Below are 16,151 nucleotides of genomic sequence, written 5' to 3'. Positions count from 1 at the left end.
ACAGATTCAGTATGGTTGCCACAGCAAAGCAATATTAGCAAACACAATAAAGGCTATAGCTCAAACATTTGATTTAGTACTAGCTAAGACTGATCCTTGTGCTCTGTACTAAGTGCTCGATCAAGATCTGTTTTAAAACTTTGTCATTAGCTATTGCTATCAAGTCTGTTTTTTTGTAGCAAAATATCTCATGAAACGCTCAATGGATTATAATGAAATTTTCGAAAACTAATCATTGGGTATAAATGTATAACTGATTAACTTGTAGACTCCGCCCAATCCAAGAAGACTGCCACAGCCAACTGATCTTATAAAACACAAAAATAATGCTAACTGTCAATTTTACAGACATTAAGGTAAAAGCTTGTGTGGTAGCGGCTGAGCATTGTCTCTAACACATACTTTGAACAATACCCATTGTGCAACATATTTGCCTAAATTCTGCATTAACTGTTGGAGTTACCCCTGTTTGTTAGCAAAACTTTTTTAAAGCAATAAAAAAACAACTCAACTCTGTAAGAATGTGAAAGGCATCCGTCATTTTTTGCCACAAAAACACTGAATAAGTAAAATCCCACTGAGCCTTTTTGATATTAAAATTGCAGAATGACATGTTCAAATCAAATCAACTGAGAATTTTTCATTTTTCAGCTAATAAAATTATCTCAGTGTGAAAAGACTGAGACGCTATAATGTTAAAAATACACACATCTCCTTCACACACAGAGACACTCACACTGTACAGATAAGATGCCTTTCCTGTGTCTTGTGGCTGTCGATAAGTGGAATAGAGCCTCTTGATTTCAGGAGACAACCCAGCGATAGGACACTTCATCACAGTGGTTTGTGGAAGGTTCTCAGCTCTCTCCCCCACTGATAGCTCCAGTTTGTCTGGAAGAAGTTATGATAGTTTGATAGTTTGGCAGAATCATACATTTGTCTCCTAGAAGTAGTTGGAGCTTGTTCAGTGTATCAAGTTTTAGCAGCATGTGGCTTCAATTTGAACCCTCCCAAAACTGCTTTCATTTCACTTGATAAATGTCAAACTGCATATGCTATTATTCTATGTGTTATCAAAGAGACAACAGATGACATAATTTGTTGATTTCCAGCCAAATAAAATGGTATAGCGTGCTTCACATTCTGGTTTCCTCAATGGCCCCTTGCTGGCATCCTTTTTTGTTTGTGTGTGTCCACAAGCGAACATATTCATCATTTTTTTATATATATTTAATAACCCACAGCATGGAATTTCTTTTTCCTTATGTTCACAAAGCCACCACTGATCGTTCAACACAGTAGGCATCAGTCTGTCTGTCCATCTAACCTACTGTGATTTTGATGGCTGATCTAATTCAAGAAATACTTTGAGTTTCCAGAGAGTTGTGGGGGAGAGTCTATGGCTGATGGCTCCACCCTGAACTGGGCACCATCCATCTCTCCCCCCTACATGTCATCTACTGCCCTTCAGCTAAACGCCACTCCTGTCGAGATCCATTCATAGAGCATATTTGCTACATGACAACTCCGTCTGTGTATCATTTATTATGGCCAAGGCAGATACATTGTCATCAGCAGCCTCTCACACTGGCATAAATCTATGGTCAACAGTAAGTCTTGACTATAGGTCAAGTGATTTATACACACAGGCATGAACAAACTTACTCTTGCTCCTTCTCCCTTACAGATATATACATAGAGATATGCTCAAAACACACATCTACCATGCAATTACCCAGGGCAAACTCTGGAAACCTGTTACTGTACTCACAAGGGCTGTAATGGGAGTCTTGTTTAAAGAACAGAGGAATCTGGACAAAGTCTGGCGGGGGTCACTTTCTGAGGAAACGCAGAGCAGGAGGGAGTGAGTGCTTGGAGTTTTCCTCCTCCCTGTTCTTCTTCACGTAGGAGGAGAGGGAGGTGGTATACACAGATACCCTTGTTCTCACACACTGAGCGCATGCACATGTTCAGCATACAGGCAGAAAGCTGTTCACAGACGGTGGGAAGATGAAGTGTTAAGTGGGTTGACTGTACTTGACCGTAATCTCGGGAATAGAACTGAGGAGATGCAGTGTGTGTCTTGGATGCTTACATGCAATACATCTGTCTGACCCTTGAAAATACTGCTGTATTACAATATTCCAGAGGGGACATCTTACATGAGTCAGTTCTCGAGGTCACAATACCATTAAATGTACTTAGAACTACTCTGGCATGAGGGACATGATGAGTTTAGTCAATTAAAAGGTAAACTCCTGTATCATAAATTCATACAAATTTTTTAAATTACAATAACATTGACATGCTTATGTATTGAGGGTGAAATCTGAATTTGGAGCTTTCCTAAAATTGCTAACTATTGTCATTTCCATCATAGTAAAAAGACAAGTACCATGACAGGACTATTACATATCTGTCAAAGGCTCATCAGGGGAAAAAACTGATCTTATTGATACTAGGCATGTCTCATTTTTTGAAAAATACATCTGACAGCTGCTTGTCTTATCCATAGCCGTCACAGGCTCCCTGTTGTACATCATCAGACTTCAACAATATTGACTTCTGTTGAGGAGATTAGTTGTCAAGCTTTTATTTTGTTAAGGGATCAGGGTTCTTCATGTTCTTACCTAAATATAACTTTACTCCATTGCAGGTTTGAAATTGCTGGTGCAGGTGGTATTTCATTTGTATGAGCGCTCAAGACCCAGAATGCCTTGGCTTGACCACTGGGCTTTGGAGGGATTATCTGCTGAATTTGTGTTTTACAGCAGCTGTTAGTGGGAAGTCACCAGGGGTCTAAAAGTGGATGTGAATGCCCTCCACCAATTGCACCATATGGTCACTTTCATTTTTAACTTGTCTGAAACCTCACTATAACACCATTTATTTTAAAATATTGCTTGTCTGCTTGATTCAAGAAATTATATTTTGAATGTTTTGATAGTGAAGGAATGGAAAACAAGAATGTGACACCAGAGGAGTGCTATATGATAGAGGTAGTATCAAACTACACCTAAAATTAAATGTCCTTAGCCTTGTCTCTGAGGGCATCAAATTAATCTCATGCATGTCTACATTAATAAGGATCTCCTGCAAGACAAATATGCAGCACCTCTTTGGTCATTGGAGATGTTGATTTACAAGGCATGGGGAGCCACGATTGATGAACTGCTAATGCCCACATAGATACTTGGATTGCATTTGCCATTCACAAGAAGCCAGCAGACCAGTACTAAATGGGACTGGGCTGAAAATGTCATCTGGGTGCACAACCTTTTACGCCCTAGAGCCCTTCTCAGAACTGTAAACTCTATCTTGCACACCTCTGGCCACTTCCAATGATGGCTTATGGCAGAATCCGGCCAGTGACACCAGGCTCTCCACACTTCACTGTAAATCAAATTGCTATCCAAAGTAGCAGGGCTCATCCTTTCAGAGCTGGACAGCAACATGTGGGAAATCCCCAGCAATTTAATATATCGCTTTGGGTCCAACAAGATCATGGGGTCAGGAGCTGCACTTGGCATATTATTTGGATTTTTGTTACAAGGTATGTCTGCAAAGAGGATGTATATTCTCAGACTCCCAGCAGCAAAAACAAAACCTGTTGACAAAGTAGAAATAATTCAAAGCCACAAGAATGCATAAATGATTAATGGATTTAATGATAAATAACTCAAGTGTTGTGAAAATCCTGGCTCTGATGATGCTGCTTAGCACAAGATTTAATGTGTTTGGACACCTACACATTTATTTGAAAATGATAAGTGAAAGAAAACTAAAATTTGACTCCCTCATTAATGGTTGGCATGATTGTACAGTGGTTAAGACTGTTGGCAATGACAATAAAAATCTCTCCTGGTGGTCAACTTGTGGCCTTTTGTGTTAAGATTGAATGTCTCTGTTTCTCTGTTGGTTGTTCCTGAATCCTCTGTAGCTACCATTTAACTTGTCAAGATTGTAGCTTGTTTCTCACTACATGTTATATGGGATATATTCAAGTCTCAAACAACACTCTCAAATAAATCATTGCGGATTATATGAAAGATTTAGGAATTTTAATGTAATTTTAAATGCAGAGATACTTAAACAACATATCATGATAACACTTGATAAAACCAAACTTTGGTTTAGTTTTAATTTAAGTTTATGCCAATGTAAGGAGCGTCTTGTACACCTGACACATATGTACATTGTACATATCAGTAAGTTCTATTATTCAACTTCTTAACTACATAACACATCATTTCAATATTTGTGACAAACAAAGATCACAATCTATGCCAGAGGCTTGTTAATACTGCAGCTCTCTGTCATTTATGGGAGCTGAGATGAGATTTTCAGCCTACAGCAGTGATGTTTCTGCAGCAGCTGGCCTCTGCACTGTGCCTGGTTTGCCACATCAAAACAGCTCTCTCCTCTACCATCCTCACACACACACACACACACACACACACCCTCCCTCGAGAAAATGTTCTCAGAGTAATGAGACATAGCTGGGTCTGTGTTCAGCGTCACATCACTTAGTGTGACATGAATCTCCTTTGCTATGTGTGATCGATCTATTTATTATCCTGTTTATGTAAAGCCAAGCAAAGTCTCCTGACAAGAGATTTCATCAAACTGAAATATCAATGGCCATCACTCACTTTTTATTGCTTTTTTCTTGTCCTTTCTGGTCTTGTGGCATTTGCTTTGTGGTATATAGAGTACAGGATATAAGACCTGGAACAACACTGCAGCACATCTGCAGGTGGAAGTGCTTCCTCTGCCTTACATTTCCAATATTTGCCAAAAGCCAAGGGTAGAAGTGCTCGAAGAGCAGTTCCAGCACACAACTTAAACAAGGTAATGTAAAAGAGCGTTTTGTGTCATATTGCAATAACTGTGTGAGATATCAAGTATGACTGCCTAAAACCAAACAGATCTAGCCTTCCTCAGGCTGATGAAATTATAAGAAAAAAAAGCTTTATTGGTGGAGGTTTAATTCAACATTTTCTTATCATCATCTTTAACGAATGACCTTTGAAATCATGTTTTAAAGTCTTTAGGTTTTAGGTACACTTACAGGTATAAAATTATGCACTCCATTGTATTTATAGAAGACTTTATGATTAACCATTACATGTTATAGCTTGTTCCTTTTGTAAAGGAACAAGCTTACTTACCTTAAAGTGCCTAGATTGTAAAATGACTTTTGCTACACTCTTCATCAACAATTTCAATGACCATTAACCACCCACCTTCCACAATAAAATAATAAATATATCAAATAAAATAAGTGATAGTCCTTGACCTTGGCGTTTAGCCTGAACACTTTTGTGTGGTTAGCTTGGTTCTTTTTCTACCATCTGTACTATTCATCTGATCCACCCGGGGCTGTCATTCATCTTGTGTCCACATCCTGTGAGCTTGGCTACAGTCCTATAAACCTTATACTTTTAATACTATTGGCAACTATGGTCAAATTAACATAACCTTGTAGCCTTTTCCTTTACATGAATATCTAAAATCTTCACTGAGATCCTCAGACAGCTCATGTCTTTGCTTTTTCTGCTCCATGTTCAGTGTGGTGCACACAACAATACCAAACGATCCAGTGGATGTTTGTTTCCTCTAAAAAGATTGAATAGCTGATAAAAAATCTGCAGGCACCTGTGATACTAAATAGGTATCAAACAAGGTGCTTAAACACATGCTTTGAAACATGACTATGACGCAAGGTTTTATGATCTCTTTAGACAACCAACAAATCTGTTTATACTATTTAAAACAACAATTGTTCTTTTCAATATCTTTCTGTTATATGACATTCTAAAGGCAGACAGATCAAATAATTTGACAATTACTTTTCACTGAATCACTTTTCTTGAGAAATAAAGCATTGTTTCAATGAGCTGTAAGGGTAACAACAGACTTATTACATTATACAAGCATCTCAAATGCAAACTGAAACTGTTTACAACATACTGTATATGCAGGAATGTATAATTATGATTCTTTACTATTTACCTTAAATTTAATTCATAGAATTTGTTTTTTAACGAACACAGACCCATGGAGTATCTGGTCTTTTTACCTCACGTAATCTTCAGAGGTGTGCTGTAAAAACATTTATCTGAACCTTCTGCATGCAACAGTTGTGAGAGCTTTGGGTTTTTTTCTATTGTTACAAATGCCAGACCTTCCAAAGGAGGCTTCTTCAGGCAATCCCAGTTACAAGGTCTGGTGTTAACCTGCTAAAGGACTCTTATCAGCTACATGTCATGTTTGCTTTTCCCCTGCAGGTCCACCAACCATCTCACCATCATCTCAACACTCTCCTAAGCTCCACCCTTGAAGGCCACTTTTATCTGGAGCTCTAAAGAGGCAAACATATTTGTTCAGAGCTTTCCCACAGTTCAGAGAGTTAGAAAGTGCACATAGCAACAGCAATGTAAACCAGGACATGAGTTGGTTTGCCCACATGGAGCCCTGGGTTTGAAGTGTGCCTGTAGGCCATTTGGTGTCGATGCCATAGCTTCTTCAAACCACAGTATCTTTGTATCTGTGTGAGGCATTTCTGACTATTCTACAGCACATACAGTTTAATAGTTTTTTTCATCTAAACTGTCAGTGATTTACTTTTTTTTCAAATTAAAGCAGTATGGGATTCAAAGGCTTGAGATCATTGATTAATGATCAAACCTTTAACTGTACACAGAGGTTTGTACAGGCACTTTTAGATCATAAAAAGATTGTCCTATATGGCATTTAAAAATAACTTTCTTTTTTTAAGTTAAAAACAAGAAACAAACAAGTTTACAAAACAGAATGCCCATAGAACTACTGATAATGCTTTACTGACATAGAAAAAGTAGGATTCAGATTTTTTGTCTTCAAAGACAATCGAAAAAAAAAAGATGCAGATACAGTAAAAATAACTTTCTTTTAAGTTTCAGAACTTGGGTGTGTTGGTCTAGTTTTTTCTCTTTTCCTTTGACTACTTTTAATGTTTTCCTGTGAATTTTGGATCACTGTCAGAAACACAGGGAACGGGTGGCAGAAGATATTGATCGGCTGATTCTATTTGAGAAAAAAGAAAAAAGTTTTAATGTTGGACTATAGTTCTTTTTGCTATATTTTTATTTATGTTATTCCTATTACCAATATACTTCAGTGTTCACAGCACTGTTAAATTATGATTGCATACCCTGATGACATTTTTAGCAACATAGTCCTTTTGTGGAAGAACATCCATTTTCTTGTTTTTGTATGTTTTAAGTCAAAATACAACTCTTTTTATTTGTCACTAACAAGACACACATTGTCGTCTCATGTTGGCACCTTTTCCCCTCTTTCAGGAGTAGGAGCCATCAATGGGCCCCTCTGCTCCACATGCAGACTCATACGCTGCACACACACCGCAGTACAGCTCCTCAAATCTCTAGTTCTTAGGGCACTGTGTATGATAGTGACTGGGCAAGCTTGGGGCTTGATTAGTGCAGTTAGCCCTTCTAAGGCTCTGGCTGTTTACAGTGGATTACAGGGAGGGAGGCAGGGGTTAAGTCTACCCAGGCACAATGCTCATCCCCCCCTCCCTCACGGGAGCCACTGCAGCAGGGCTGGCAACTCGTTTGGGCTTCACATCGCAAGGCCAGGCTGACAGGTAGCAGGATTTGGCAGAGCACTTTGCATGAGAGCCAACATGAAAAACTGAACACGGCGGATTAGCTCAGGATTATGTTGTCAGAGTTAGTCTTGACGGACAAACTGCAGAGGAATAAATTGCAATCTGTTTGAGGAGCACGCTGCCACGCAAACAGAAGAGACATCAGCTTGTCTCACAGGGTGTCCAAAATGACGAGAAATGGGGGGAGTCATTAATAATTTATAAACAAGGTCCACGGCCATTACTGACGTTTGCCCACTCCAGCCGGACAAGTCGTCTGGTTGTCTAACCCCAAAGACCAGGAGCTGGTTCATGTTAAATCTTAAAACTAGAAGTGACAGGGAATGTATAGAGATAGGAAAAGGTCACACTGAGAGAAGGTTAGCTACTACTCTGATTTAAGGCAATCATTTTGTTTCTGATAAAACAGTGTGGGAGAAGAAATAGGACAAGGTAACTTTACCCTTGGCCTTTTCCAATGTGTCGATTGATATTTATTAGTTTACAGTTTTGAATAATTTTGGCACTTGCCACTTGAGGATTAAGTAAATCTGTGGAAACTGCTTATATAGCTTTAAGAAAGCCAGGGAGAACCAGTAAACAAAGCCTGGTATTAAGTTTATGACCCACTGATTGGAAAACTGTATTTTTTGCAAATATAAGTTCATGGATTTGTCTGTAAAAACCTGCTTCGTATTAAAAAAACATGAAGTTGATACCTCAGAAAATGACTGACCTTCGATTGAAAGAACACCTCAACAATAATAATACTAAAAAAATGATGCACATTTCACTGAAAGAATGAAAACAATACAACTGACACGTTTAATTTCTCTCAGCTTTTTGTTGTCGAACAGATTCAGTTCAATCTGAAACCGTGCAGCAGAGTTCTTCTGATGGGGAATGACTGGCATGGTAAAATGCATTAATGAGCCTTATTCTATTCTACCCTTTCCTTCGTCATTATGAATGCATGCCTGTATGTTAAACATATGAATATGCATCGGCATAGAGCATTTGCTCTCAGAGTTAGCAGCGAGTCGGAGCTGTGTCTTGAATGATAATCTAGTTTAGAAAGGAACTGCATTTTCTATTCCTTAAGGTTTTTTTTAGGTAATGAAGCATCTTTTATATTAATGCCACATTGTGCTTACATTGTGCTTCTGTTTGCTCACAGAAAAAAAAGGTAAATATTCTGCGGCATGTCTACGTTAATCTTCACTGTTTTAAATGATAGATGTATCTTGGATCACTGTATCCTACAGTATATTAGCAAACACACAAAATTAATTTTCTTTCTCTCTTGTTCTCTGGTAATTTTACTTTTAAATTTGTGAGAGCAAGTACATTTGACAAAGATACATTTGGGTCCTGTATGTTTTACTAAACAAATCCAGCCCAGTGTTCACAGCCACACTGTCAAACTGAAGGTGATTCGGAGGTCAGCACAGATCATTGGATAAAGGCTAACAAATTACCACAATACCGCTCACACACCTGATTGATGTCGAGTGCGGGAGGGGTGCACATAGAGGTTAGGTCCAGATAAGGTAAGCCTAAAACATGGAAGGGTATGACAGAGACAAAAACAAAGTATAGACAAAAACAATCAACGTTGATATCATGTCAGACTTCTCCTACGTGTCTGTAAATATCGTGTCATTTCACAGCCGTTTGGCCAAAACACTGACAGAAAAATTATTTTTAAAACAAAAAGGTTCACCAATTTCACAACATTTGTGAGCATTTACATGTTAGGTTTTTTAATGCTCACAACTGTGTATCTTCAAACATGTTAAATTTGTGACAGTGGGGAACAGTTGAGTTTGATATATAACCCAAGGAGAAATCTGTAAATCTGTGCTCATCAGCATGTTAGAAATACAAGGAGACAAAGCAGTGAGTTGAGGGAGGAAACAAGGCTACAGATTTACTGACAGAACAATTAGAGGGAGCTAATCTGCTATCTGAGCTAAATATTCTAGATAGGGTGGGCATGCAGCAGGGTGACGGACCATCAAGGGACCTGGTGAGGAGCGGGTCTTAACCCCACGGGGCGCCATGAGGGTGTTTCTGGTGATTGATTTATCTGAGTTATGGTGAGAGACTGAAATGCTTCAGATTTTCAAATTTTATTGTTGAGTTTTTGTTTTTTTTAATGCTCAAACGAATCAACAGTAATGTTGAGATCTAAAACACACATAATTTAAACTCGTGCATTAAAACAGTTTCCAGAATAGGCAAGAAAGAAAAAAGCCAGTTGAGTTGCCTGAACTTGAGGTTCCTCTTCTCTCAGGCTCCTGATTAAAATAGATGAGTTACATCTTAACACACAGCACTTGGTCTGGTGAGGGGTTTTTTATAAACTAAACAAAAAATTCCCATTTTGCCTTTGATTTTCAAACAGTATTATCTTTGCTTTCAACTGGAGGGAGGGTAAACAGTAGCAATGGAGAGTCATATGTCTCTTTAAATAAGCTGCATTGTCTGATGATGTTTTAATGGGCAAACCTCATTCCCCTGGGCAGTGACCTTTCTGAGTGTGTTTTAGCCGAGCTCTCTGTGCAGGGTGCTGGGATGTAATTACTGTGTACATATCAGGCTATTCTCTGGCTACTCCACTGCAAAAAATGTGCATTCGACTGAATTATTTTGTATATCACTCTGCTTTTTAAAGAAAATGTGCAAATGTATATTTTTTTCTGGATATCTTTATGTATAAATAAAAGAAACAAACAAGTTTTGGCAAAACACCCAAATCTGACATCTGCATAAAACGTTGACGCCATGCAGTGTCACATGAAAATATGTTCTTTTCCTATATTATTAACTGCATAAAATTTGTAGTTTTCCCACAAAGATAGTACAACTTTGAGACATTAGAACATGTAACCACAAAGTTACCAAAAGTTATTTGTAAATGAGAGCAAAACCAGGAAACAAAGTATTAAAATTATGTTATCCAAAGATGACTTTGATAAAATCTTCCATTTGCAAAGAAAGAAACCTCACTACTGAACAAGGGGTTAACATGCATCTCTCATCTTACATAGTTGTCATGTTGTTGCATGTTATCCTCTGTTTATTTGACCTCATTTCTTATCTCTAGATTTTTACCAGTATACATCTTTGCAAACCTTAAGACAGTTCAAAATATGACTTTAATACTTTGCTAAATTGGTTTTGGTAATGAGAATATTTCTTGCAGTGGTGTCTGGGTTTATGTATGTTGTTCCACCCACTTTATTCCCACGTGTGGCTCCAGTTCCAGTCAAAACAGTGAGGATTTCCATTAAAGAGGCCGCCCTAAAGACTTTTTTTTTAAAGAAATACTAACATCCAGACTTCTAGGGATGTTTTCTGAGACAGAAACAGAAGCATATAGTTAAATAGGAAGATGATGAAAAAGGCAGGAAATGAAAGTTTATTGAAGAAAAAGAAACTGGATATTTAGAAGTTTGAAGAAATGTGCAAGATATGAATAAAAAGAAAAAGTTCATCAACTCAATATATGCACAGCTCCCACATTTACCTTCTCCGGCTGAATCTAATGATTCCCTCTTTCCTCCAAGAGAAAATGCAAAAAGAATAGGTAAAAATTCCATCAAACACAGGATGTGTGCACTTGATTAGTAATTCAGACCAAAGCTAACTTTGCTAAGACAATATTACAAAAGGGCTCAAGGAAATAGCTAATGAGCAATAAGCTAACTTTATCTTGGTCCAAAGCATACAGCCATCTGATTTTCTGGGAGTTGGACTCTAATTGGATTGAGAAGTGAAGAGGACAAAGAACATTTATCATTCACAGTTATCAGAAATTCATATCTTGGGCAAATTTACTAGCTTGCATTAGCATTTGATTGAATTAACTATTGATGAGTAGCAGAAGCCATTGTCATCCTTCTCTCCCTCAACTGTCAATAGATAGTTCTACCAAGTATTTTACAGAAATCTTCACTCTTTTTGTAATTTAACAGTTTGTCTGTCTTATTCCTTCTCAACACCTGTCTTTCATTACAGTTCCTCTGACCACCTTTTGACTCCGTGCACAGGAAGCGACATAGTGAGGTGCACCAGTCCCGAGACGACACTGAGGAAGCCCCCCGATGAAGACGTAAAGTAATATCCCCGCAGCCTATGAGGTCAGTCAGACCCATTTTACAGTCAACATAAAAAGGTTCGAGCACCGGTCACGAGACAGGGCTGGGTCTTTGTGATTCAACATGGGTTCATCAGTTCAGAGACCATAACATGGGTGAGGTGGCTGCTGGAGGCCTTTTCTAATGTAATTAGATGCTATCACATGTATGCATTGGCATTTGCAGGCACAAGCAATGTTTAAAAGTGAGGTTTACTTAAAAACAAAAATGTTTTTACAAAATAAATACATGCTACTCTATTTAGAAACAGTTTTTTTATAGAAAATAAAGTTAAAGAGTTTTGATAAGTATTCTGTCTTCCAATACTGGTTAAAAATGTGGTGATTTGGCTTTTTTCTAGGTTTTGTTTTTGTTTTATTTTGATTTTAGTTCTTTGGTTTTTGTTTTGTTTGGTTGTACTTTTCGTTTTTGTCTCATGTTCATGTTCATTTTCACTCTCCCCCAGTCATTCACTTTTCTGTCAGACACGCCCATCTTCACCTGTCCCTACTCAGCAATCAGTCCACCTGTTCCCACTCACCTCGTTATCCCCAGTCTTTAAAACCCGGTCATTTCTCTCCATACCTCGCTGGTCCATTGTCTAAGGTTTGTTTGATGTGTCTCGTTGTCATTAGTTACTGGTTGTTTGTTTCCGTCCTGCTTGTTTCCGGGTCCTGTCCATGTTAGTTTTTAGTTTGTTCTTTATTTGTTTTGCTGCCACGTCAGCTTTTGTTTTGTTTTTCCTTATTTAATAAATTAGTTTATTTCTCTTGCCATGAGTCTGCGCTCTGGGTTCTTTTCTGTGTCATCCGATCATGACAAAAATTAGTACTTGACAACACCACTACAGTGTGGAAAGTGCAGCTTTTCTTTTCCTTGATTGTCACTTTTTCAGTACATCCGGATTTTGTCTGCTATCAAACTACAACACAGCCATATCAGTTAAGAAAAAAAGAAAAGGTTATTCTGACATTGTCAACAAATTAGCATGTCAATTAACCCCAAGAGCAAAAAAAACTGCCCACGTGAGAAGTGTTGGAGGTGGTTTGCTGTATTAATGGCATTAGTCTCATGATGCAAGCTGACGGTAGGGATTTTAGGAACAGAGGAGGGGAAGTAAGGGGGCTATGGAGGTTTGTGTTCTGTGAATCATTCTGCCTAGCGTGCGATCGGCACACTGCCCTCCTCTTGACTTCTTTGTAAGCTCTGTTACAATAACAGACTTGCCTTTCAGTCTGGTCCTAACCCTAAACCTCCCCGTCCGAGTTTCCTCCCACCCACCATCGTCACTAATAACCCACATTTCTGAAAAACACAAGAGGGGAAAAAAGAAGAAACAACCCTGTACCTACAAAATAAAGATAAAATCTGGAGGGTATTTATGTCGGCCTCTAGTTGCCCTCAAAGCTCCCCTATTGTTGTTAGCATAACTGTGATGACAAAGCTAATCTTTGTTATCATCATTATTATTATCATTCTCCACTTTAATTAATTTCTCCCGGGGACTCAGAGCAGTAATGAGAAGCAGACACTGACTGTTTCTGCTAGACTAAAACTTCCCAACACTGAAGTTCCATCCAAGTTCAAGTCAAGGTTAACAGTGCCATCTACAGTAGAAGGAAAACCAGTCCATCATGTGCTCTGGTGATATGAGAAGTGAAGACAGAAACAAATCTGAAGGATCACCTTTCTTGTATTGGTGGGATTTCACCAGTTATTCAGGCTGGGGTCAGAACTTCATTCTTAAACTGGAAAACTTTTCAAAGATTTTCATATAAAGTTGTGTAAAAAATTGACTTTTGTTGTAGTTTTAAAAATGTATAGACTTATAAACATTTGAAGTTACAAACTAAAACTAAAAAGGCCTATTTTTATTAGTTGTGTCTTAAGGGTTTAATGGGGCAACTTGCCAACTTTAACATATAGAAAACATCTATTTATTACTTGTTTAAAAAAAACTGAAGCATTTAATAAGTGTGTCACTTAACTAAGAAATATTACATAAATTAACCATCAAAAGATATTTTGATTGATGATATTTTGAACATCTTGGAAATGTGGTAAAAAAAGAATGACAGATTTTTTACAACATTTACAACATTGCATTTTAAAGTTTATGATGTGTGAGGATAATTGTGAATATTCAGACAATAAATGACAAAATCACATAAGTTTGATTTCAACAGCTTTGGTCTGACAATATTTTAAAAAAATTGCAGAATTACTACAACAACAACAACAAAAAAACAGCTGCAGGCATCACACATGTAACATTTAAATGTTAATTATGTTTTCTGAATATGTGGATTGAGTTGTTACTTTTCTGTTAGTTTATATGATTTTGTACATCGAACTTACCACTTGGTTCACAATTCTTGACAACCTACTTTTGTTTAGTTTTCCCCATGTTCGATAACGTTACAAAGACGTTACCAAAGCAAGTACTCTGTCATTATACAAATTTCTAAATGCAACAGAAAACTGTTCTCAACCTGTTTCATCATCACAGTCTTTGTTTGAATGTTTCTGAAAAAGAATGTTCTGCAGTTTAATCATTTAAGAAGGAGTAGGACTTGTTGCTCGACATAATGTGACAATTCACAGCTGACTGATTCAACACATCAATGTTAGGGACTATACACAGAGATTCACAAGCTTGAACCATTTGTGTTGACAAAAAGAGAGAAAAAAGGCTGGAGATGAACCTTTACTGTTTATCCTCAGCCTTATCACCACTGGCAATGGGCTTGTAAATATTATCCTATTCTCCTTAATCCACTGCACGACGCCATGCTCACCCACTTACCGGAAGCTTCGACATTTACCTCGGGATTTGCTGGGGCTTGGGCTAGAGAGGCTGTGAGTGGGAAAGTGCTAATCTACACGGCAGAATCAGGATTAGCATGGTGAGCCAGGTGACCGGAGGGCCTGATATCTTACTGGCCACAAGAGATGCAGGCCCGTGGTCCTGTCGAGGGGGTGGCTAACTACAGCGAAATCAAGAAGGCGAGTGGCACGGGTGGGGGTTCCCCTCCAAAACTCCAGCCTCCCTGTTTCTCCCACTCTCCTCTCTTTTTTTTTCTTGCTGTTTCTCCTTCTGTCTCCCTTCCACACACTTTCTCTCTCTGTGTCTCAAGGAGCCTTGATGAGAATTCCACTAATCAGCTGAGGATTAACAGCGACTCAGACAACACTACATCTAATTCCCCCTTCATCGCCACTGGGGTAACAAGAGGCCTCACACAGCAGCACACCAGCACAGAGCAGACGTGCATGTGTAACTATTTCTGTAGAGCACATATGTAAAAATCACTTTCTTCCTAAATACATGTACTAATCAGTATTAGCAACTTGAGTTTCAGGGAAATTACTATAATGCTATAGCACACTTGTTTTTCAACTTGCTTTTTATGTGAATGTAATTAGGAAATATAAAATGCTTTTTTTCTGAAATACAAATTACTTTTTTGCTTCTTTGCTTTGATTTTTACTTCAATGAATACAACTTAAAACAGAAATGGTCAGGAGCCAGAAATAATTTAGCTTTTGTGTTAAGGAGGCTCAAATCTAGCTTAGTGCTAGAAATGTGTTGACAGGTTATTTTTTATGTCTGGTCCAGTTGTGTGTTCTTTTTACAGTACAAAAGCTGAGGAGGAGACCGTCAATTCCTAAGTAATTTACTAAGAACTGCTATGCAGTTAATTGATATTTGCAGAATTATTAAATTGAGAAAAAACAATGAGGCATCCCTCAGTCTTTTGCACTTTACATGTTTGTAAAGATTACTGAAGTATGAGGCAGTGGCACCTTTATTGAAATTAAAAAAGAAAAAAACTCAATTAGCTGTTGCACATATATTTTATGATTGTCAACAACATTTTGTGTTAATGCCAATTTTTTTGGCTAGACTCTTGGTTTTAGTTGAGTTTACCTGAGTGTGTCTGTGTTTATAGATCAGTGGAACCAGGCACTCACGTCAGCACTGATTTAAAGTTTTTGACTAAATACTTATTAACTCAATTTTGTCAACTTGGCATAAGGATTCCTCTGAGTGTTTTGTGCGCAAAGGTTTGGTGACAATTGCACATTAATTAGGGTCCCATAACAAACTGTGTAACAACTAGTGCACAGCACAAAATTATTTTTTTTTTGCCCACTGTTTGAAATTGTTCTCAGTGCATGTTGTCATGTAACTTTCTCATTAAGAAGGACTGTTAGAGTCCATCACTGCTTTTTACAGCCAATATGCCTCAGATCTGTCTGTCAGTGCAGAGATCAGCATAATGGATTACCTTTAAATGTTGTGTCAGTAATTGTGTTAATTGTGTCACATTTTGCAGCATAAAGATCAAACA

General features: G+C 38.0%; 1 long non-coding RNA gene across 1 annotated transcript; it reads left to right on the top strand.

Moving 5' to 3' along the window:
* Positions 1-4,727: 4,727 nt before the first annotated feature.
* Positions 4,728-15,598, top strand: LOC119617355. The gene is made up of 3 exons (XR_005233596.1): positions 4,728-4,851; positions 11,678-11,799; positions 14,934-15,598. It is a non-coding gene; the product is annotated as an uncharacterized LOC119617355 (long non-coding RNA).
* Positions 15,599-16,151: the final 553 nt, after the last annotated feature.

The sequence above is a fragment of the Kryptolebias marmoratus genome, linkage group LG9 (assembly GCF_001649575.2).
Source record: "Kryptolebias marmoratus isolate JLee-2015 linkage group LG9, ASM164957v2, whole genome shotgun sequence".
NCBI classification, from domain to species: Eukaryota; Metazoa; Chordata; class Actinopteri; order Cyprinodontiformes; family Rivulidae; genus Kryptolebias; species Kryptolebias marmoratus.
This window is presented reverse-complemented; position numbering and strand designations above follow the sequence as displayed.